Consider the following 26210-nt stretch of genomic DNA (forward strand, 5'->3'; position numbering starts at 1 on the left):
CCACACACTGCCCTCACACTGCCCTCACACTGCCCACACACTGCCCGCACACTGCCCACACACTGCCCTCACACTGCCCTCACACTGCCCGCACACTGCCCACACACTGCCCACACACTGCCCACACACTGCCCACACACTGCACTCACACTGCCCTCTCACTTCCCTCACACTGCCCTCACACTGCCCTCACACTGCCCTCACACTGCCCACACACTGTCCACACACACTGCCCACACACTGCCCACACACTGCCCACACACTGCCCTCACACTGCCCACACACTGCCCTCACACTGCCCTCACACTGCCCACACACTGCCCTCACACTGCCCACACACTGCCCACACACTGCCCACACACTGCCCTCAAACTGCCCAAACACTGCCCTCACACTGCCCTCACACTGCCCATACACTGCCCACACACTGCCCTCACACACTGCCCTCACACACTGCCCACACACTACCCACACACTGCCCTCACACTGCCCACACACTGCCCACACACTGCCCACACACTGCCCACACACTGCCCACACACTGCCCACACACTTCCCTCACACTGCCCTCACACTGCCCTCACACTGCCCACACACTGTCCACACACACTGCCCTCACACTGCCCACACACTGTCCACACACACTGTCCTCACACTGCCCACACACTGTCCACACACACTGCCCTCACACTGCCCACACACTGTCCACACACACTGCCCTCACACTGCCCACACACTGCCCTCACACTGCCCACACACTGTCCACACACACTGCCCTCACACTGCCCACACACTGTCCACACACACTGCCCTCACACTGCCCTCACACTGTCCTCACACTGCACTCACACTGCACACACACTGTCCACACACACTGCCCTCACACTGCCCACACACTGCCCTCACACTGCCCACACACTGTCCACACACACTGCCCTCACACTGCCCACACACTGTCCACACACACTGTCCTCACACTGCCCTCACACTGTCCTCACACTGCCCACACACTGACCACACACACTGCCCTCACACTGCCCACACACTGCCCACACACTGCCCACACACTGTCCTCACACTGCCCACACACTGTCCACACACACTGCCCTCACACTGCCCACACACTGTCCACACACACTGCCCTCACACTGCCCACACACTGCCCACACACTGTCCACACACTGTCCACACACACTGCCCTCACACTGCCCTCACACTGCCCACACACTGCCCACACACTGCCCACACACTGCCCACACACTGTCCTCACACTGCCCACACACTGTCCACACACACTGCCCTCACACTGCCCACACACTGTCCACACACACTGCCCTCACACTGCCCTCACACTGCCCTCACACTGTCCTCACACTGTCCTCACACTGCCCACACACTGTCCACACACACTGCCCACACACTGCCCACACACTGCCCACACACTGTCCTCACACTGCCCAGACACTGACCACACACACTGCCCACACACTGCCCACACACTGCCCACACACTGCCCTCACACTGCCCACACACTGTCCACACACACTGCCCTCACACTGCCCTCACACTGTCCTCACACTGCACTCACACTGCACACACACTGTCCACACACACTGCCCTCACACTGCCCTCACACTGCCCTCACACTGTCCTCACACTGCGCACACACTGTCCACACACACTGCCCTCACACTGCCCACACACTGTCCACACACACTGCCCTCACACTGCACACACACTGCCCACACACTGCCCACACACTGCCCACACACTGCCCTCACACTGCCCACACACTGCCCACACACTGCCCTCACACTGCACACACACTGCCCACACACTGCCCACACACTGTCCACACACACTGCCCTCACACTGCACACACACTGCCCACACACTGTCCACACACACTGCCCTCACACTGCCCTCACACTGCCCACACACTTCCCTCACACTGCCCACACACTGCCCACACACTGCCCACACACTGCCCACACACTTCCCTCACATTGCCCACACACTGTCCACACACTGTCAGCAAACTGCCCACACACTGCCCGCACACGGCCCACACACTGCCCACACACGGCCCACACACTGCCCACACACTGCCCTCACACTGCCCACACACTGCACACACACTGCCCACACACTGCCCACACACTGCCCACACACTGCCCTCACACTGCCCACACACTGCCCTCACACTGCCCTCACACACTGCCCACACACTGCCCACACACTGCCCACACACTGCCCACACACTGCCCTCACACTGCCCACACACTGTCCTCACACTGCCCTCACACTGCCCACACACTGCCCACACACTGCCCTCACACACTGCCCTCACACACTGCCCACACACTGCCCACACACTGCCCTCACACTGCCCACACACTGACACACACTGCCCACACACTGCCCACACACTGCCCACACACTGCCCACTCACCGACCACACACTGCCCACACACTGCCCTCACACACTGCCCTCACACTGCCCTCACACTGCCCTCACACTGCCCGCACACTTCCCTCACACTGCCCGTACACTGCCCACACACTGCCCACACACTGCCCACACCCTTCCCACACACTGCCCACACACTGCCCTCACACTGCCCTCTCACTTCCCTCACACTGCCCTCACGCTGCCCACACACTGTCCACACACACTTCCCACACACTGCCCACACACTGCCCACACACTGCCCTCACACTGCCCTCACACTGCCCACACACTGCCCACACACTGCCCTCACACACTGCCCTCACACTGCCCACACACTGCCCACACACTGCCCACACACTGCCCTCACACTGCCCACACACTGCCCTCACACTGCCCACACACTGCCCACACACTGCCCTCACACACTGCCCTCACACTGCCCACACACTGCCCACACACTGCCCACACACTGCCCTCACACTGCCCACACACTGCCCACACACTGCCCACACACTGCCCTCACACTGCCCACAAACTGCCCACACACTGCCCACACACTGCCCTCACACTGCCCACACACTGCCCTCACACTGCCCACACACTGCCCACACACTGCCCACACACTTCCCACACACTGCCCACACACTGCCCTCACACTGCCCTCACACTGCCCACACACTGCCCACACACTGCCCTCACACTGCCCTCACACTGCCCGCACACTGCCCACACACGGCCCACACACTGCCCACACACTGCCCACACACTGCACTCACACTGCCCTCTCACTTCCCTCACACTGCCCTCACACTGCCCTCACACTGCCCTCACACTGCCCACACACTGTCCACACACACTGCCCACACACTGCCCACACACTGCCCTCACACTGCCCACACACTGCACTGACACTGCCCTCACACTGCCCACACACTGCCCTCACACTGCCCACACACTGCCCACACACTGCCCACACACTGCCCTCACACTGCCCACACACTGCCCTCACACTGCCATCACACACTGACCACACACTACCCACACACTGCCCACACACTGCCCTCACACTGCCCACACACTGCCCACACACTGCCCTCACACACTGCCCTCACACACTGCCCACACACTACCCACACACTGCCCTCACACTGCCCACACACTGCCCACACACTGCCCACACACTGCCCACACACTGCCCACACACTTCCCTCACACTGCCCTCACACTGCCCTCACACTGCCCACACACTGCCCACACACTGCCCTCACACACTGCCCACACACTGCCCACACACTGCCCACACACTGCCCACACACTGCCCTCACACTGCCCTCACACTGCCCACACACTGCCCACACACTGCCCACACACTGCCCACACACTGCCCACACACTGCCCTCACACTGCCCTCACACTGCCCACACACTGCCCACACACTGCCCACAAACTGCCCACACACTGCCCACACACTGTCCACACACTGCCCGCACACTGCCCTCACACTGCCCACACACTGCCCACACACTGACCACACACTGCCCTCACACTTCCCTCACACTGCCCTCACACTGCCCTCACACTGTCCACACACTGCCCACACACTGCCCACACACTGCCCACACACTGCCCACACACTGCCCACACACTGTCCACACACACTGCCCGCACACTGCCCACACACTGCCCACACACTGCCCACACACTGCCCACACACTGCCCACACACTGTCCACACACACTGCCCGCACACTGTCCACACACTGCCCTCACACTGCCCACACACTGCCCTCACACTGCCCTCACACTGCCCTCACACACTGCCCACACACTGCCCACACACTGCCCACACACTGCCCACACACTGTCCACACACTGTCCACACACTGTCCTCACACACTGCCCACACACTGCCCACACACTGCCCACATACTGCCCACACACTGTCCACACACTGCCCACACACACTGCCCACACACTGCCCTCACGCTGCCCACACACTGCCCACACACTTCCCTCACACTGCCCACACACTTCCCACATACTGTCCACACACTGTCCACACACTGCCCACACACTTCCCACATACTGTCCACACACTGCCCGCACACTGCCCACACTGCCCTCACACTGCCCGCACACTGCCCACACACTGCCCTCACACTGCCCACACACTGCCCACACACACTGCCCTCACACTGCCCACACACTGCCCTCACACTGCCCTCACACTGTCCTCACACTGCCCACACACTGCCCTCACACTGCCCACACACTGCCCACACACTGCCCACACACTGCCCACACACTGCCCTCACACTGCCCACACACTGCCCTCACACTGCCCTCACACTGCCCTCACACTGCCCACACACTGCCCTCACACTGCCCACACACTGCCCTCACACTGCCCTCACACTGCCCACACACTGCCCACACACTGCCCTCACACTGCCCTCACACTGCCCACACACTGCCCACACACTGCCACACACTGCCCTCACACTGCCCACACACTGTCCACACACACTGCCCTCACACTGCCCACACACTGTCCTCACACTGTCCTCACACTGCCCACACACTGTCCACACACACTGCCCTCACACTGCCCTCACACTGTCCACACACACTGCCCTCACACTGCCCACACACTGTCCACACACACTGCCCTCACACTGCCCACACACTGTCCTCACACTGCCCTCACACTGTCCTCACACTGCCCACACACTGTCCACACACACTGCCCTCACACTGCCCACACACTGCCCACACACTGCCCACACACTGTCCTCACACTGCCCACACACTGCCCACACACTGCCCACACACTGTCCACACACACTGCCCACACACTGCCCACACACTGCCCACACACTGTCCTCACACTGCCCACACACTGTCCACACACACTGCCCACACACTGCCCACACACTGCCCACACACTGCCCTCACACTGCCCACACACTGTCCACACACACTGCCCTCACACTGCCCTCACACTGCCCTCACACTGTCCTCACACTGCACTCACACTGCCCACACACTGCCCACACACTGCCCTCACACTGCCCTCACACTGCCCACACACTGTCCACACACACTGCCCTCACACTGTCCTCACACTGCCCACACACTGTCCACACACACTGCCCTCACACTGCCCACACACTGTCCACACACACTGCCCTCACACTGCCCTCACACTGCCCTCACACTGTCCTCACACTGCCCACACACTGTCCACACACACTGCCCTCACACTGCCCACACACTGTCCACACACACTGCCCTCACACTGCACACACACTGCCCACACACTGCCCATTCACTGCCCACACACTGCCCTCACACTGCCCACACACTGTCCACACACACTGCCCTCACACTGCACACACACTGCCCACACACTGCCCACACACTGTCCACACACACTGCCCTCACACTGCACACACACTGCCCACACACTGTCCACACACACTGCCCTCACACTGCCCTCACACTGCCCACACACTGTCCACACACACTGCCCTCACACTGCCCACACACTGCCCACACACTGCCCACACACTGCCCACACACTGTCCTCACACTGCCCACACACTGCCCACACACTGCCCTCACACTGCACACACACTTCCCACACACTGCCCACACACTGCCCTCACACTGCCCTCTCACTTCCCTCACACTGCCCTCACACTGCCCACACACTGTCCACACACACTGCCCACACACTGCCCACACACTGCCCACACAAGGCCCTCACACTGCCCACACACTGCCCTCACACTGCACTCACACTGCCCACACACTGCCCTCACACTGCCCAAACACTGCCCTCACACTGCCCACACACTGCCCTCACACTGCCCACACACTTCCCTCACACTGCCCACACACTGCCCACACACTGCCCACACACTTCCGACACACTTCCCTCACACTGCCCACACACTGCCCACACACTGCCCACACACTGCCCACACACTGCCCAAACACTGCCCACACACTGCCCAAACACTGCCCACACACCGCCCACACACTTCCCTCACACTGCCCACACACTGCCTACACACTGCCCTCACATGCCCACACACTGCCCACACACTGCCCACACACTGCCCACACACTGCCCACACACTTCCCTCACACTGCCCACACACTTCCCTCACACTGCCCACACACTTCCCTCACACTGCCCTCACACTGCCCACACACTGCCCACACACTGCCCACACACTGCCCACACACTGCCCTCACACTGCCCACACACTGCCCTCACACTGCCCACACACTGCCCTCACACTGCCCACACACTTCCCTCACACTGCCCACACACTGCCCACACACTTCCCACACACTGCCCACACACTGCCCACACACTGCCCACACACTGCCCACACACTGCCCACACACTGCCCTCACACTGCCCACACACTGCCCTCACACTGCACACACACTTCCCACACACTGCCCACACACTGCCCACACACTGCCCACACACTGCCCACACACTGCCCACACACTGCCCACACACTGCCCTCACACTGCCCACACACTGCCCGCACACTGCCCACACACTGCCCACACACTGCCCACACACTGCCCACACACTTCCCTCACACTGCCCTCACACTGCCCACACACTGCCCACACACTGCCCACACACTTCCCTCACACTGCCCACACACTTCCCACACACTGCCCACACACTGCCCACACACTGCCCACACACTTCCATCACACTGCCCACACACTGCCCTCACACTGCCCACACACTGCCCTCACACTGCCCACACACTGCCCACACACTGCCCACACACTTCCCTCACACTGCCCACACACTTCCCTCACACTGCCCTCACACTGCCCACACACTGCCCACACATTTCCCTCACACTGCCCACACACTGCCCACACACTGCCCACACACTGCCCACACACTTCCCTCACACTGCCCACACACACTGCCCTCACACTGCCCACACACTGACCTCAAACTGCCCACACACTGCCCTCACACTGACCTCAAACTGCCCACACACTGCCCTCACACTGCCCACACACTTCCCTCACACTGCCCACACACTTCCCTCACACTGCCCACACACTTCCCTCACACTGCCCACACTCTGCCCTCAAACTGCCAACACACTGCACTCACACTGCCCACACACTGCCCACACACTGCCCACACACTTCCCTCACACTGCCCACACACTGTCCTCACACTGCCCACACACTGCCCACACACTGCCCAAACACTGCCCACACACTGCCCACACACTGCCCACACACTGTCCTCACACTGCCCACACACTGCCCACACACTGCCCACACACTGTCCACACACTGCCCACACACTGCCCACACACTGCCCACACACTGTCCTCACACTGCCCACACACTGCCCACACACTGCCCACACACTGCCCACAAACTGTCCTCACACTGCCCACACACTGCCCACACACTGCCCACACACACTGCCCACACACTGCCCACACACTGCCCACACACTGCCCACACACTTCCCACACACTGCCCTCACACTGCCCACACACTGCCCACACACTGTCCACACACTGCCCTCACACTGCCCACACACTGCCCACACACTGTCCACACACTGCCCACACACTGCCCACACACTGCCCTCACACTGCCCTCACACTGCCCACACACTGCCCACACACTGCCCACACACTGCCCACACACTTCCCACACACTGCTCTCACACTGCCCACACACTGCCCACACACTTCCGTCACACTGCCCACACTCTGCCCTCACACTGCCAACACACTGCCCTCACAATGCCCACACACTGCCCACACACTGCCCACACACTTCCCTCACACTGCCCACACACTGTCCTCACACTGCCCACACACTGCCCACACACTGCCCACACACTGCCCACACACTGCCCACACACTGCCCACACACTGCCCACACACGGCCCACACACTGTCCTCACACTGCCCACACACTGCCCACACACAGCCCTCACACTGCCCACACACTGTCCACACACACTGCCCACACACTGCCCACACACTGCCCAAACACTGCCCAAACACTTCCCACACACTGCCCTCACACTGCCCACACACTGCCCTCACACACTGCCCTCACACACTGCCCTCACACTGCCCTCACACTGTCCACACACACTGCCCTCACACTGCCCTCACACTGCCCTCACACTGTCCTCACACTGCACTCACACTGCCCACACACTGCCCACACACTGCCCTCACACTGCCCTCACACTGTCCACACACACTGCCCTCACACTGCCCACACACTGTCCACACACACTGCCCTCACACTGCCCACACACTGTCCTCACACTGCCCTCACACTGTCCTCACACTGCCCACACACTGTCCACACACACTGCCCTCACAATGCCCACACACTGCCCACACACTGCCCACACACTGTCCTCACACTGCCCACACACTGTCCACACACACTGCCCTCACACTGCCCACACACTGTCCACACACACTGCCCTCACACTGCCCACACACTGCCCACACACTGTCCACACACTGTCCACACACACTGCCCTCACACTGCCGTCACACTGCCCACACACTGCCCACACACTGCCCACACACTGCCCACACACTGTCCTCACACTGCCCACACACTGTCCACACACACTGCCCTCACACTGCCCACACACTGTCCACACACACTGCCCTCACACTGCCCTCACACTGTCCTCACACTGTCCTCACACTGCCCACACACTGTCCACACACACTGCCCACACACTGCCCACACACTGCCCACACACTGTCCTCACACTGCCCAAACACTGTCCACACACACTGCCCACACACTGCCCACACACTGCCCACACACTGCCCTCACACTGCCCACACACTGTCCACACACACTGCCCTCACACTGCCCTCACACTGCCCTCACACTGTCCTCACACTGCACTCACACTGCCCACACACTGCCCACAAACTGCCCTCACACTGCCCTCACACTGCCCACACACTGTCCACACACACTGCCCTCACACTGTCCTCACACTGCCCACACACTGTCCACACACACTGCCCTCACACTGCCCACACACTGTCCACACACACTGCCCTCACACTGCCCTCACACTGCCCTCACACTGTCCTCACACTGCCCACACACTGTCCACACACACTGCCCTCACACTGCCCACACACTGTCCACACACACTGCCCTCACACTGCACACACACTGCCCACACACTGCCCATTCACTGCCCACACACTGCCCTCACACTGCCCACACACTGTCCACACACACTGCCCTCACACTGCACACACACTGCCCACACACTGCCCACACACTGTCCACACACACTGCCCTCACACTGCACACACACTGCCCACACACTGTCCACACACACTGCCCTCACACTGCCCTCACACTGCCCACACACTGTCCACACACACTGCCCTCACACTGCCCACACACTGCCCACACACTGCCCACACACTGTCCTCACACTGCCCACACACTGCCCACACACTGCCCTCACACTGCACACACACTTCCCACACACTGCCCACACACTGCCCTCACACTGCCCTCTCACTTCCCTCACACTGCCCTCACACTGCCCACACACTGTCCACACACACTGCCCACACACTGCCCACACACTGCCCACACAAGGCCCTCACACTGCCCACACACTGCCCTCACACTGCACTCACACTGCCCACACACTGCCCTCACACTGCCCACACACTGCCCTCACACTGCCCACACACTGCCCTCACACTGCCCACACACTTCCCTCACACTGCCCACACACTGCCCACACACTGCCCACACACTTCCGACACACTTCCCTCACACTGCCCACACACTGCCCACACACTGCCCACACACTGCCCACACACTGCCCAAACACTGCCCACACACTGCCCAAACACTGCCCACACACCGCCCACACACTTCCCTCACACTGCCCACACACTGCCTACACACTGCCCTCACATGCCCACACACTGCCCACACACTGCCCACACACTGCCCACACACTGCCCACACACTTCCCTCACACTGCCCACACACTTCCCTCACACTGCCCACACACTTCCCTCACACTGCCCTCACACTGCCCACACACTGCCCACACACTGCCCACACACTGCCCACACACTGCCCTCACACTGCCCACACACTGCCCTCACACTGCCCACACACTGCCCTCACACTGCCCACACACTTCCCTCACACTGCCCACACACTGCCCACACACTTCCCACACACTGCCCACACACTGCCCACACACTGCCCACACACTGCCCACACACTGCCCACACACTGCCCTCACACTGCCCACACACTGCCCTCACACTGCACACACACTTCCCACACACTGCCCACACACTGCCCACACACTGCCCACACACTGCCCACACACTGCCCACACACTGCCCACACACTGCCCTCACACTGCCCACACACTGCCCGCACACTGCCCACACACTGCCCACACACTTCCCTCACACTACCCACACACTGCCCACACACTGCCCACACACTGCCCACACACTTCCCTCACACTGCCCTCACACTGCCCACACACTTCCCTCACACTGCCCACACACTTCCCACACACTGCCCACACACTGCCCACACACTGCCCACACACTTCCATCACACTGCCCACACACTGCCCTCACACTGCCCACACACTGCCCTCACACTGCCCACACACTGCCCACACACTGCCCACACACTTCCCTCACACTGCCCTCACACTGCCCACACACTGCCCACACATTTCCCTCACACTGCCCACACACTGCCCACACACTGCCCACACACTGCCCACACACTTCCCTCACACTGCCCACACACACTGCCCTCACACTGCCCACACACTGACCTCAAACTGCCCACACACTGCCCTCACACTGCCCACACACTTCCCTCACACTGCCCACACACTTCCCTCACACTGCCCACACACTTCCCTCACACTGCCCACACTCTGCCCTCAAACTGCCAACACACTGCACTCACACTGCCCACACACTGCCCACACACTGCCCACACACTTCCCTCACACTGCCCACACACTGTCCTCACACTGCCCACACACTGCCCACACACTGCCCAAACACTGCCCACACACTGCCCACACACTGCCCACACACTGTCCTCACACTGCCCACACACTGCCCACACACTGCCCACACACTGTCCACACACTGCCCACACACTGCCCACACACTGCCCACACACTGTCCTCACACTGCCCACACACTGCCCACACACTGCCCACACACTGCCCACACACTGTCCTCACACTGCCCACACACTGCCCACACACTGCCCACACACACTGCCCACACACTGCCCACACACTGCCCACACACTGCCCACACACTTCCCACACACTGCCCTCACACTGCCCACACACTGCCCACACACTGTCCACACACTGCCCTCACACTGCCCACACACTGCCCACACACTGTCCACACACTGCCCACACACTGCCCACACACTGCCCTCACACTGCCCTCACACTGCCCACACACTGCCCACACACTGCCCACACACTGCCCACACACTGCCCACACACTTCCCACACACTGCTCTCACACTGCCCACACACTGCCCACACACTTCCCTCACACTGCCCACACTCTGCCCTCACACTGCCAACACACTGCCCTCACAATGCCCACACACTGCCCACACACTGCCCACACACTTCCCTCACACTGCCCACACACTGTCCTCACACTGCCCACACACTGCCCACACACTGCCCACACACTGCCCACACACTGCCCACACACTGTCCTCACACTGCCCACACACTGCCCACACACTGTCCACACACTGCCCACACACTGCCCACACACTGCACACACACTGTCCTCACACTGCCCACACACTGCCCACACACTGCCCACACACTGCCCACACACTGTCCTCACACTGCCCACACACTGCCCACACACAGCCCTCACACTGCCCACACACTGTCCACACACACTGCCCACACACTGCCCACACACTGCCCAAACACTGCCCACACACTTCCCACACACTGCCCTCACACTGCCCACACACTGCCCTCACACACTGCCCTCACACACTGCCCTCACACTGCCCACACACTGCCCACACACTGCCCACACACTGCCCACACACTGCCCTCACACTGCCCACGCACTGCCCACACACTGCCCACAAACTGCCCACACACTGCCCACACACTGCCCACACACTGCCCTCACACTGCCCACACACTGCCCTCACACTGCCCTCACACACTGCCCACACACTGCCCACACACTGCCCACACACTGCCCACACACTGCCCTCACACTGCCCTCACACACTGCCCTCACACACTGCCCACACACTGCCCACACACTGCCCTCACACTGCCCACACACTGCCCTCACACTGCCCACACACTGCCCACACACTGCCCTCACACACTGCCCTCACACACTGCCCACACACTGCCCACACACTGCCCACACACTGCCCACACACTGCCCACACACCGCCCACACACTCCCCACACACTGCCCTCACACACTGCCCTCACACTGCCCTCACACTGCCCGCACACTTCCCTCACACTGCCCGCACACTGCCCACACACTGCCCACACACTGCCCACACACTTCCCACACACTGCCCACATACTGCCCTCACACTGCCCTCTCACTTCCCTCACACTGCCCTCACACTGCCCACACACTGTCCACACACACTGCCCACACACTGCCCACACACTGCCCACACAAGGCCCTCACACTGCCCTCACACTGCCCTCACACTGCCCACACACTGCCCACACACTTCCCTCACACTGCCCACACACTGCCCTCACACTGCCCACACACTGCCCTCACACTGCCCACACACTGCCCTCACACTGCCCACACACTGCCCTCACACTGCCCTCACACTGCACACACACTGCCCTCACACTGCCCACACACTGCCCACACACTGCCCTCACACTGCCCACACACTGCCCACACACTGCCCTCACACACTGCCCTCACACTGCCCACACACTGCCCACACACTGCCCACACACTGCCCTCACACTGCCCACACACTGCCCACACACTGCCCTCACACTGCCCACACACTGCCCAAACACTGCCCACACACTGCCCTCACACTGCCCACACACTGCCCTCACACACTGCCCTCACACACTGCCCTCACACACTGCCCTCACACTGCCCACACACTTCCCACACACTGCCCACACACTGCCCTCACACTGCCCTCACACTGCCCACACACTGCCCACACACTGCCCACACACTGCCCTCACACTGCCCTCACACTGCCCGCACACTGCCCACACACTGCCCACACACTGCCCACACACTGCCCACACACTGCCCACACACTGCACTCACACTGCCCTCTCACTTCCCTCACACTGCCCTCACACTGCCCTCACACTGCCCACACACTGCCCTCACACTGCCCACACACTGCCCACACACTGCCCACACACTGCCCACACACTGCCCACACACTTCCCTCACACTGCCCTCACACTGCCCACACACTGCCCACACACTGCCCTCACACACTGCCAACACACTGCCCACACACTGCCCACACACTGGCCACACACTGCCCTCACACTGCCCACACACTGCCCTCACACTGCTCTCACACTGCCCACACACTGCCCTCACACTGCCCACACACTGCCCACACACTGCCCACACACTGCCCTCACACTGCCCACACACTGCCCTCACACTGCCCTCACACACTGACCACACACTGCCCACACACTGCCCACACACTGCCCTCACACTGCCCAAACACTTCCCACACACTGCCCTCACACACTGCCCTCACACACTGCCCACACACTGCCCACACACTGCCCTCACACTGCCCACACACTGCCCACACACTGCCCACACACTGCCCACACACTGCCCACACACTTCCCTCACACTGCCCTCACACTGCCCACACACTGCCCACACACTGCCCTCACACACTGCCCTCACACTGCCCACACACTGCCCTCACACTGCCCACACACTGTCCACACACTGCCCACACACTGCCCACACACTGCCCTCACACTGTCCTCACACTGCCCACACACTGCCCACACACTGCCTTCACACTGCCCTCACACTGCCCACACACTGCCCACACACTGCACACACACTGCCCACACACTGCCCTCACACTGCCCTCACACTGCCCACACACTGCCCACACACTGCCCACAAACTGCCCACACACTGCCCACACACTGTCCACACACTGTCCTCACACACTGCCCACACACTGCCCACACACTGCCCACACACTGGCCACACACTGCCCTCACACTGCCCACACACTGCCCTCACACTGCCCACACACTGCCCACACACTGCCCACACACTGCCCACACACTGTCCACACACACTGCACGCACACTGCCCACACACTGCCCTCACACTGCCCTCACACTGCACAAACACTGCCCACACACTTCCCTCAAACTGCCCTCACACTGCCCACACACTGCCCACACACTGCCCACACACTGTCCACACACTGCCCACACACTTCCCTCACACTGCCAACACACTGCCCACACACTGCCCTCACACTGTCCACACACTGCCCACACACTGCCCACACACTGCCCACACACTGCCCTCACACTGCCCTCACACTGCCCACACACTGCCCACACACTGTCCACACACTTCCCTCACACTGCCCACACACTGCCCACACACTGCCCACACACTGCCCACACACTGCCCACACACTGCCCACACACTTCCCTCACATTGCCCACACACTGCCCACACACTGCCCTCACACTGTCCACACACTGCCCACACACTGCCCACACACTGCCCACACACTGCCCTCACACTGCCCACACACTGCCCACACACTGCCCTCACACTGCCCTCACACTGCCCTCACACTGCCCGCACACTGCCCACACACTGCCCACACACTGCCCACACACTGCCCTCACACTGCCCTCAAACACTGCCCACACACTGCCCACACACTGCCCACACACTGCCCACACACTGCCCACACACACTGCCCGCACACTGCCCACACACTGCCCTCACACTGCCCTCACACTGCCCGCACACTGCCCACACACTGCCCACACACTGCCCACACACTGCCCTCACACTGCCCTCACACACTGCCCTCACACTGCCCACACACTGCCCTCACACTGCCCACACACACTGCCCACACACTGCCCACACACTGCCCACACACTGCCCACACTGCCCTCACACTGTCCTCACACTGTCCTCACACTGCCTTCACACCGCCCACACACTGCCCACACACTGCCACACACTGCCCTCACACTGCCACACACTGCCCTCACACTGCCCACACACTGTCCACACACACTGCCCTCACACTGCCCACACACTGCCCACACACTGCCCTCACACTGCCCACACACTGCCCACACACTGCCCTCACACTGCCCACACACTGCCCTCTCACTTCCCACACACTGCCCTCACACTGCCCTCACACTGCCCTCACACTGCCCTCACACTGCCCTCACACTGCACTCAGACTGCCCTCACACTGCACACACACTGCCCACACACTGCCCACACACTTCCCTCACACTGCCCTCACACTGCCCTCACACTGTCCTCACACATCCCTCAGACTGCCCACACACTGCCCTCACACTGCCCACACACTGCCCTCACACTGCCCTCACACTGCCCTCAGACTGCCCACACACTGCCCTCACACTGTCCTCACACTGCCCTCAGACTGCCCACACACTGCCCACACACTGCCCACACACTTCCCTCACACTGCCCACACACTGCCCACACACTTCCCTCACACTGCCCACACACTGCCCACACACTTCCCTCAAACTGCCCTCACACTGCCCTCACACTGCCCACACACTGCCCACACACTGCCCACACACTGCCCACACACTTCCCTCACACTGCCCACACACTGCCCACACACTTCCCTCAAACTGCCCTCACACTGCCTTCACACTGCCCACACACTGCCCTCACACTGCCCACACACTGCCCACACACTGCCCGCACACTGCCCACACACTGTCCTCACACTGCCCACACACTGCCCACACACTGCCCACACACTGCCCACACACTGCCCACACACTGCCCACACACTTCCCTCACACTGCCCTCACACTGCCCACACACTGCCCACACACTGCCCACAAACTGCCCACACACTGCCCACACACTTCCCTCACACTGCCCTCACACTGCCCACACACTGCCCACACACTGCCACACACTGCCCTCACACTGCCCGCACACTGCCCACACACTGCCCACACACTGCCCACACACTGCCCACACACTTCCCACACACTGCCGACACACTGCCCTCACACTGCCCTCTCACTTCCCTCACACTGCCCTCACACTGCCCACACACTGCCCACACACTGTCCACACACACTGCCCACACACTGCCCATACACTGCCCACACACTGCCCGCACACTGCTCTAACACTGCCCACACACTGCCCTCACACTGCCCTCACACTGCCCACACACTGCCCACACACTGCCCACACACTGCCCTCACACTGCCCACACACTGCCCACACACTGCCCTCACACACTGCCCTCACACTGCCCACACACTGCCCACACACTGCCCACACACTGCCCTCACACTGCCCACACACTGCCCTCACACTGCCCACACACTGCCCACACACTGCCCACACACTGCCCTCACACTGCCCACACACTGCCCACACACTGCCCTCACACACTGCCCTCACACACTGCCCTCACACTGCCCACACACTGCCCACACACTGCCCACACACTTCCCTCACACTGCCCTCACACTGCCCTCACACTGCCCTCACACTGCCCACACACTGCCCACACACTGCCCACACACTGCCCTCACACTGCCCTCACACTGCCCACACACTGCCCACACACTGCCCACACACTGCCCTCACACTGCCCACACACTGCCCACACACTGCCCACACACTTCCCTCACACTGCCCTCACACTGCCCTCACACTGCCCACACACTGCCCACACACTGCCCGCACACTGCCCACACACTGTCCTCACACTGCCCACACACTGCCCACACACTGCCCACACACTGCCCACACACTTCCCTCACACTGCCCTCACACTGCCCACACACTGCCCACACACTGCCCACACACTGCCCACACACTGCCCACACACTTCCCTCACACTGCCCTCACACTGCCCACACACTGCCCACACACTGCCCTCACACTGCCCTCACACTGGCCACACACTGCCCACACACTGCCCACACACTGCCCACACACTGCCCACACACTGCCCACACACTGCCCACACACTGCCCTCAGACTGCCCACACACTTCCCTCACACTGCCCACACACTGCCCTCACACTGCCCTCACACTGCCCACACACTGCCCACACACTGCCCTCACACTGCCCACACACTGCCCACACACTGCCCTCACACTGCCCACACACTTCCCTCACACTGCCCTCACACTGCCCACACACTGCCCACACACTGCCCACACACTTCCCTCACACTGCCCTCACACTGCCCTCACACTGCCCTCTCACTGCCCACACACTGCCCACACACTGCCACACACTGCCCTCACACTGCCCGCACACTGCCCACACACTGCCCACACACTGCCCTCACACTGCCCTCTCACTTCCCTCACACTGCCCTCACACTGCCCACACACTGTCCACACACACTGCCCACACACTGCCCATACACTGCCCACACACTGCCCTCACACTGCCCTAACACTGCGCACACACTGCCCTCACACTGCCCTCACACTGCCCACACACTGCCCACACACTGCCCTCACACTGCATACACACTGCCCTCACACTGCCCACACACTGCCCACACACTGCCCTCACACACTGCCCTCACACTGCCCACACACTGCCCACACACTGCCCACACACTGCCCTCACACTGCCCGCACACTGCCCACACACTGTCCTCACACTGCCCTCACACTGCCCTCACACTGCCCACACACTGCCCACACACTGCCCTCACACTGCCCTCACACTGGCCACACACTGCCCACACACTGCCCACACACTGCCCACACACTGCCCACACACTGCCCACACACTGCCCTCAGACTGCCCACACACTTCCCTCACACTGCCCACACACTGCCCTCACACTGCCCTCACACTGCCCACACACTGCCCACACACTGCCCTCACACTGCCCACACACTGCCCACACACTGCCCTCACACTGCCCACACACTTCCCTCACACTGCCCTCACACTGCCCACACACTGCCCACACACTGCCCACACACTTCCCTCACACTGCCCTCACACTGCCCTCACACTGCCCTCTCACTGCCCACACACTGCCCACACACTGCCACACACTGCCCTCACACTGCCCGCACACTGCCCACACACTGCCCACACACTGCCCACACACTGCCCACACACTTCCCACACACTGCCCACACACTGCCCTCACACTGCCCTCTCACTTCCCTCACACTGCCCTCACACTGCCCACACACTGTCCACACACACTGCCCACACACTGCCCATACACTGCCCACACACTGCCCTCACACTGCCCTAACACTGCGCACACACTGCCCTCACACTGCCCTCACACTGCCCACACACTGCCCACACACTGCCCTCACACTGCATACACACTGCCCTCACACTGCCCACACACTGCCCACACACTGCCCTCACACACTGCCCTCACACTGCCCACACACTGCCCACACACTGCCCACACACTGCCCTCACACTGCCCACACACTGCCCACACACTGCCCTCACACTGCCCACACACTGCCCACACACTGCCCACACACTGCCCTCACACTGCCCACACACTGCCCACACACTGCCCTCACACACTGCCCTCACACACTGCCCTCACACTGCCCACACACTGCCCACACACTGCCCACACACTGCCCACACACTGCCCTCACACTGCCCTCACACTGCCCTCACACTGCCCTCACACTGCCCACACACTGCCCACACACTGCCCTCACACTGCTCTCACACTGCCCTCACACTGCCCACACACTGCCCACACACTGCCCACACACTGCCCACACACTGCCCACACACTGCCCTCACACTGCCCTCTCACTTCCCTCACACTGCCCTCACACTGCCCTCACACTGCCCACACACTGTCCACACACACTGCCCACACACTGCCCACACACTGCCCACACACTGCCCTCACACTGCCCTCACACTGCCCACACACTGCCCTCACACTGCCCTCACACTGCCCACACACTGCCCTCACACTGCCCACACACTGCCCACACACTGCCCTCACACTGCCCACACACTGCCCACACACTGCCCTCACACACTGCCCTCACACTGCCCACACACTGCCCACACACTGCCCACACACTGCCCTCACACTGCCCACACACTGCCCACACACTGCCCACACACTGCCCTCACACTGCCCACACACTGCCCTCACACTGCCCACACACTGCCCACACACTGCCCTCACACACTGCCCTCACACACTGCCCTCACACTGCCCACACACTGCCCACACACTGCCCACACACTACACTCACACTGCCCACACACTGCCCACACACTGCCCACACACTGCCCACACACTGCCCACACACTGCCCTCACACTGCCCACACACTGCCCTCACACTGCCCTCACACACTGCCCACACACTGCCCACACACTGCCCACACACTGCCCACACACTGCCCTCACACTGCCCACACACTGCCCACACACTGCCCTCACAACTGCCCTCACACACTGCCCACACACTGCCCACACACTGCCCTCACACTGCCCACACACTGCCCTCACACTGCCCACACACTGCCCACACACTGCCCTCACACACTGCCCTCACACACTGCCCACCCACTGCCCACACACTGCCCACACACTGCCCACACACTGCCCACACACCGCCCACACACTCCCCACACACTGCCCTCACACACTGCCCTCACACTGCCCTCACACTGCCCGCACACTTCCCTCACACTGCCCGCACACTGCCCACACACTGCCCACACACTGCCCACAAACTGCCCACACACTTCCCACACACTGCCCACACACTGCCCTCACACTGCCCTCTCACTTCCCTCACACTGCCCTCACACTGCCCACACACTGTCCACACACACTGCCCACACACTGCCCACACACTGCCCACACAAGGCCCTCACACTGCCCTCACACTGCCCACACACTGCCCTCACACTGCCCACACACTGCCCACGCACAGCCCACACACTGCCCAAACACTGCCCACACACTGCCCACACACTTCCCTCACACTGCCCACACACTGCCTACACACTGCCCTCACATGCCCACACACTGCCCACACACTGCCCACACACTGCCCACACACTGCACACACACTTCCCTCACACTGCCCACACACTTCCCTCACACTGCCCACACACTTCCCTCACACTGCCCTCACACTGCCCACACACTGCCCTCACACTGCCCACACACTGCCCTAACACTGCCCACACACTTCCCTCACACTGCCCACACACTGCCCACACACTTCCCACACACTGCCCACACACTGCCCACACACTGCCCACACACTGCCCACACACTGCCCAGACACTGCCCACACACTGCCCTCACACTGCCCACACACTGCCCTCACACTGCACACACACTTCCCGCACACTGCCCACACACTGCCCACACACTGCCCACACACTGCCCACACACTGCCCACACACTGCCCTCACACTGCCCACACACTGCCCGCACACTGCCCACACACTGCCCACACACTTCCCTCACACTGCCACACACTGCCCACACACTGCCCACACACTGCCCACACACTGCCCACACACTTCCCTCACACTGCCCTCACACTGCCCACACACTGCCCACACACTGCCCACACACTTCCCTCACACTGCCCACACACTTCCCACACACTGCCCACACACTGCCCACACACTGCCCACACACTTCCCTCACACTGCCCACAAACTGCCCTCACACTGCCCACACACTGCCCACACACTGCCCACACACTGCCCACACACTTCCCTCACACTGCCCACACACTTCCCTCACACTGCCCTCACACTGCCCACACACTGCCCACACATTTCCCTCACACTGCCCACACACTGCCCACACACTGCCCACACACTGCCCACACACTTCCCTCACACTGCACACACACTGCCCTCACACACTGCCCTCACACTGCCCACACACTGACCTCACACTGCCCACACACTGCCCTCACACTGCCCACACACTTCCCTCACACTGCCCACACACTTCCCTCACACTGCCCACACACTTCCCTCACACTGCCCACACTCTGCCCTCAAACTGCCAACACACTGCCCTCACACTGCCCACACACTGCCCACACACTGCCCACACACTTCCCTCACACTGCCCACACACTGTCCTCACACTGCCCACACACTGCCCACACACTGCCCACACACTGTCCACACACTGCCCACACACTGCCCACACACTGCCCACACACTGTCCTCACACTGCCCACACACTGCCCACACACTGCCCACACACTGCCCTCACACTGCCCACACACTGCCCACACACTGCCCTCACACTGCCCACACACTGTCCACACACACTGCCCACACACTGCCCACACACTGCCCACACACTTCCCACACAATGCCCTCACACTGCCCACACACTGCCCACACACTGTCCACACACTGCCCTCACACTGCCCACACACTGCCCACACACTGTCCACACACTGCCCACACACTGCCCTCACACTGCCCTCACACTGCCCACACACTGCCCACACACTGCCCACACACTGCCCACACACTTCCCACACACTGCCCTCACACTGCCCACACACTTCCCTCACACTGCCCACACTCTGCCCTCACACTGCCAACACACTGCCCTCACACTGCCCACACACTGCCCACACACTGCCCACACACTTCCCTCACACTGCCCACACACTGTCCTCACACTGCCCACACACTGCCCACACACTGCCCACACACTGACCACACACTGCCCACACACTGCCCACACACTGTCCTCACACTGCCCACACACTGCCCACACACTGTCCACACACTGCCCACACACTGCCCACACACTGTCCTCACACTGCCCACACACTGCCCACACACTGCCCACACACTGCCCACACACTGTCCTCACACTGCCCACACACTGCCCACACACTGCCCTCACACTGCCCACACACTGTCCACACACACTGCCCACACACTGCCCACACACTGCCCACACACTTCCCGCACACTGCCCACACACTGCCCACACACTGCCCACACACTGCCCACACACTGCCCACACACTGCCCTCACACTGCCCACACACTGCCCGCACACTGCCCACACACTGCCCACACACTTCCCTCACATTGCCCACACACTGCCCACACACTGCCCACACACTGCCCACACACTGCCCACACACTTCCCTCACACTGCCCTCACACTGCCCACACACTGCCCACACACTGCCCACACACTTCCCTCACACTGCCCACACACTTCCCACACACTGCCCACACACTGCCCACACACTGCCCACACACTTCCCTCACACTGCCCACAAACTGCCCTCACACTGCCCACACACTGCCCACACACTGCCCACACACTGCCCACACACTTCCCTCACACTGCCCACACACTTCCCTCACACTGCCCTCACACTGCCCACACACTGCCCACACATTTCCCTCACACTGCCCACACACTGCCCACACACTGCCCACACACTGCCCACACACTTCCCTCACACTGCACACACACTGCCCTCACACACTGCCCTCACACTGCCCACACACTGACCTCACACTGCCCACACACTGCCCTCACACTGCCCACACACTTCCCTCACACTGCCCACACACTTCCCTCACACTGCCCACACACTTCCCTCACACTGCCCACACTCTGCCCTCAAACTGCCAACACACTGCCCTCACACTGCCCACACACTGCCCACACACTGCCCACACACTTCCCTCACACTGCCCACACACTGTCCTCACACTGCCCACACACTGCCCACACACTGCCCACACACTGTCCACACACTGCCCACACACTGCCCACACACTGCCCACACACTGTCCTCACACTGCCCACACACTGCCCACACACTGCCCACACACTGCCCTCACACTGCCCACACACTGCCCACACACTGCCCTCACACTGCCCACACACTGTCCACACACACTGCCCACACACTGCCCACACACTGCCCACACACTTCCCACACAATGCCCTCACACTGCCCACACACTGCCCACACACTGTCCACACACTGCCCTCACACTGCCCACACACTGCCCACACACTGTCCACACACTGCCCACACACTGCCCACACACTGCCCTCACACTGCCCTCACACTGCCCACACATTGCCCACACACTGCCCACACACTGCCCACACACTTCCCACACACTGCCCTCACACTGCCCACACACTTCCCTCACACTGCCCACACTCTGCCCTCACACTGCCAACACACTGCCCTCACACTGCCCACACACTGCCCACACACTGCCCACACACTTCCCTCACACTGCCCACACACTGTCCTCACACTGCCCACACACTGCCCACACACTGCCCACACACTGACCACACACTGCCCACACACTGCCCACACACTGTCCTCACACTGCCCACACACTGCCCACACACTGTCCACACACTGCCCACACACTGCCCACACACTGTCCTCACACTGCCCACACACTGCCCACACACTGCCCACACACTGCCCACACACTGTCCTCACACTGCCCACACACTGCCCACACACTGCCCTCACACTGCCCACACACTGTCCACACACACTGCCCACACACTGCCCACACACTGCCCACACACTTGCCACACACTGCCCTCACACTGCCCACACACTGCCCACACACTGCCCTCACACACTGCCCTCACACACTGCCCTCACACTGCCCACACACTGCCCACACACTGCCCACACACTGCCCACACACTGCCTTCACACTGCCCACGCACTGCCCACACACTGCCCACACACTGCCCACACACTGCCCACACACTGCCCACACACTGCCCTCACACTGCCCACACACTGCCCTCACACTGCCCTCACACACTGCCCACACACTGCCCACACACTGCCCACACACTGCCCACACACTGCCCTCACACACTGCCCTCACACACTGCCCACACACTGCCCACACACTGCCCACACACTGCCCACACACTGCCCACACACTGCCCACACACCGCCCACACACTCCCCACACACTGCCCTCACACACTGCCCTCACACTGCCCTCACACTGCCCGCACACTTCCCTCACACTGCCCGCACACTGCCCACACACTGCCCACACACTGCCCACACACTGCCCACACACTTCCCACACACTGCCCACATACTGCCCTCACACTGCCCTCTCACTTCCCTCACACTGCCCTCACACTGCCCACACACTGTCCACACACACTGCCCACACACTGCCCACACACTTCCCACACACTGCCCACACACTGCCCACACACTGCCCACACACTGCCCACACACTGCCCACACACTGCCCTCACACTGCCCACACACTGCCCTCACACTGCCCACACACTGCCCTCACACTGCATACACACTGCCCTCACACTGCCCACACACTGCCCACACACTGCCCTCACACACTGCCCTCACACTGCCCACACACTGCCCACACACTGCCCACACACTGCCCTCACACTGCCCACACACTGCCCACACACTGCCCACACACTGCCCTCACACTGCCCACACACTGCCCACACACTGCCCACACACTGCCCTCACACTGCCCACACACTGCCCACACACTGCCCTCACACACTGCCCTCACACACTGCCCTCACACTGCCCACACACTGCCCACACACTGCCCACACACTGCCCACACACTGCCCTCACACTGCCCTCACACTGCCCTCACACTGCCCTCACACTGCCCACACACTGCCCACACACTGCCCTCACACTGCTCTCACACTGCCCTCACACTGCCCACACACTGCCCACACACTGCCCACACACTGCCCACACACTGCCCACACACTGCCCTCACACTGCCCTCTCACTTCCCTCACACTGCCCTCACACTGCCCTCACACTGCCCACACACTGTCCACACACACTGCCCACACACTGCCCACACACTGCCCACACACTGCCCTCACACTGCCCTCACACTGCCCACACACTGCCCTCACACTGCCCTCACACTGCCCACACACTGCCCTCACACTGCCCACACACTGCCCACACACTGCCCTCACACTGCCCACACACTGCCCACACACTGCCCTCACACACTGCCCTCACACTGCCCACACACTGCCCACACACTGCCCACACACTGCCCTCACACTGCCCACACACTGCCCACACACTGCCCACACACTGCCCTCACACTGCCCACACACTGCCCTCACACTGCCCACACACTGCCCACACACTGCCCTCACACACTGCCCTCACACACTGCCCTCACACTGCCCACACACTGCCCACACACTGCCCACACACTACACTCACACTGCCCACACACTGCCCACACACTGCCCACACACTGCCCACACACTGCCCACACACTGCCCACA

Source organism: Heptranchias perlo, unplaced genomic scaffold (assembly GCF_035084215.1).
Source record: "Heptranchias perlo isolate sHepPer1 unplaced genomic scaffold, sHepPer1.hap1 HAP1_SCAFFOLD_141, whole genome shotgun sequence".
Lineage (NCBI taxonomy): Eukaryota > Metazoa > Chordata > Chondrichthyes > Hexanchiformes > Hexanchidae > Heptranchias > Heptranchias perlo.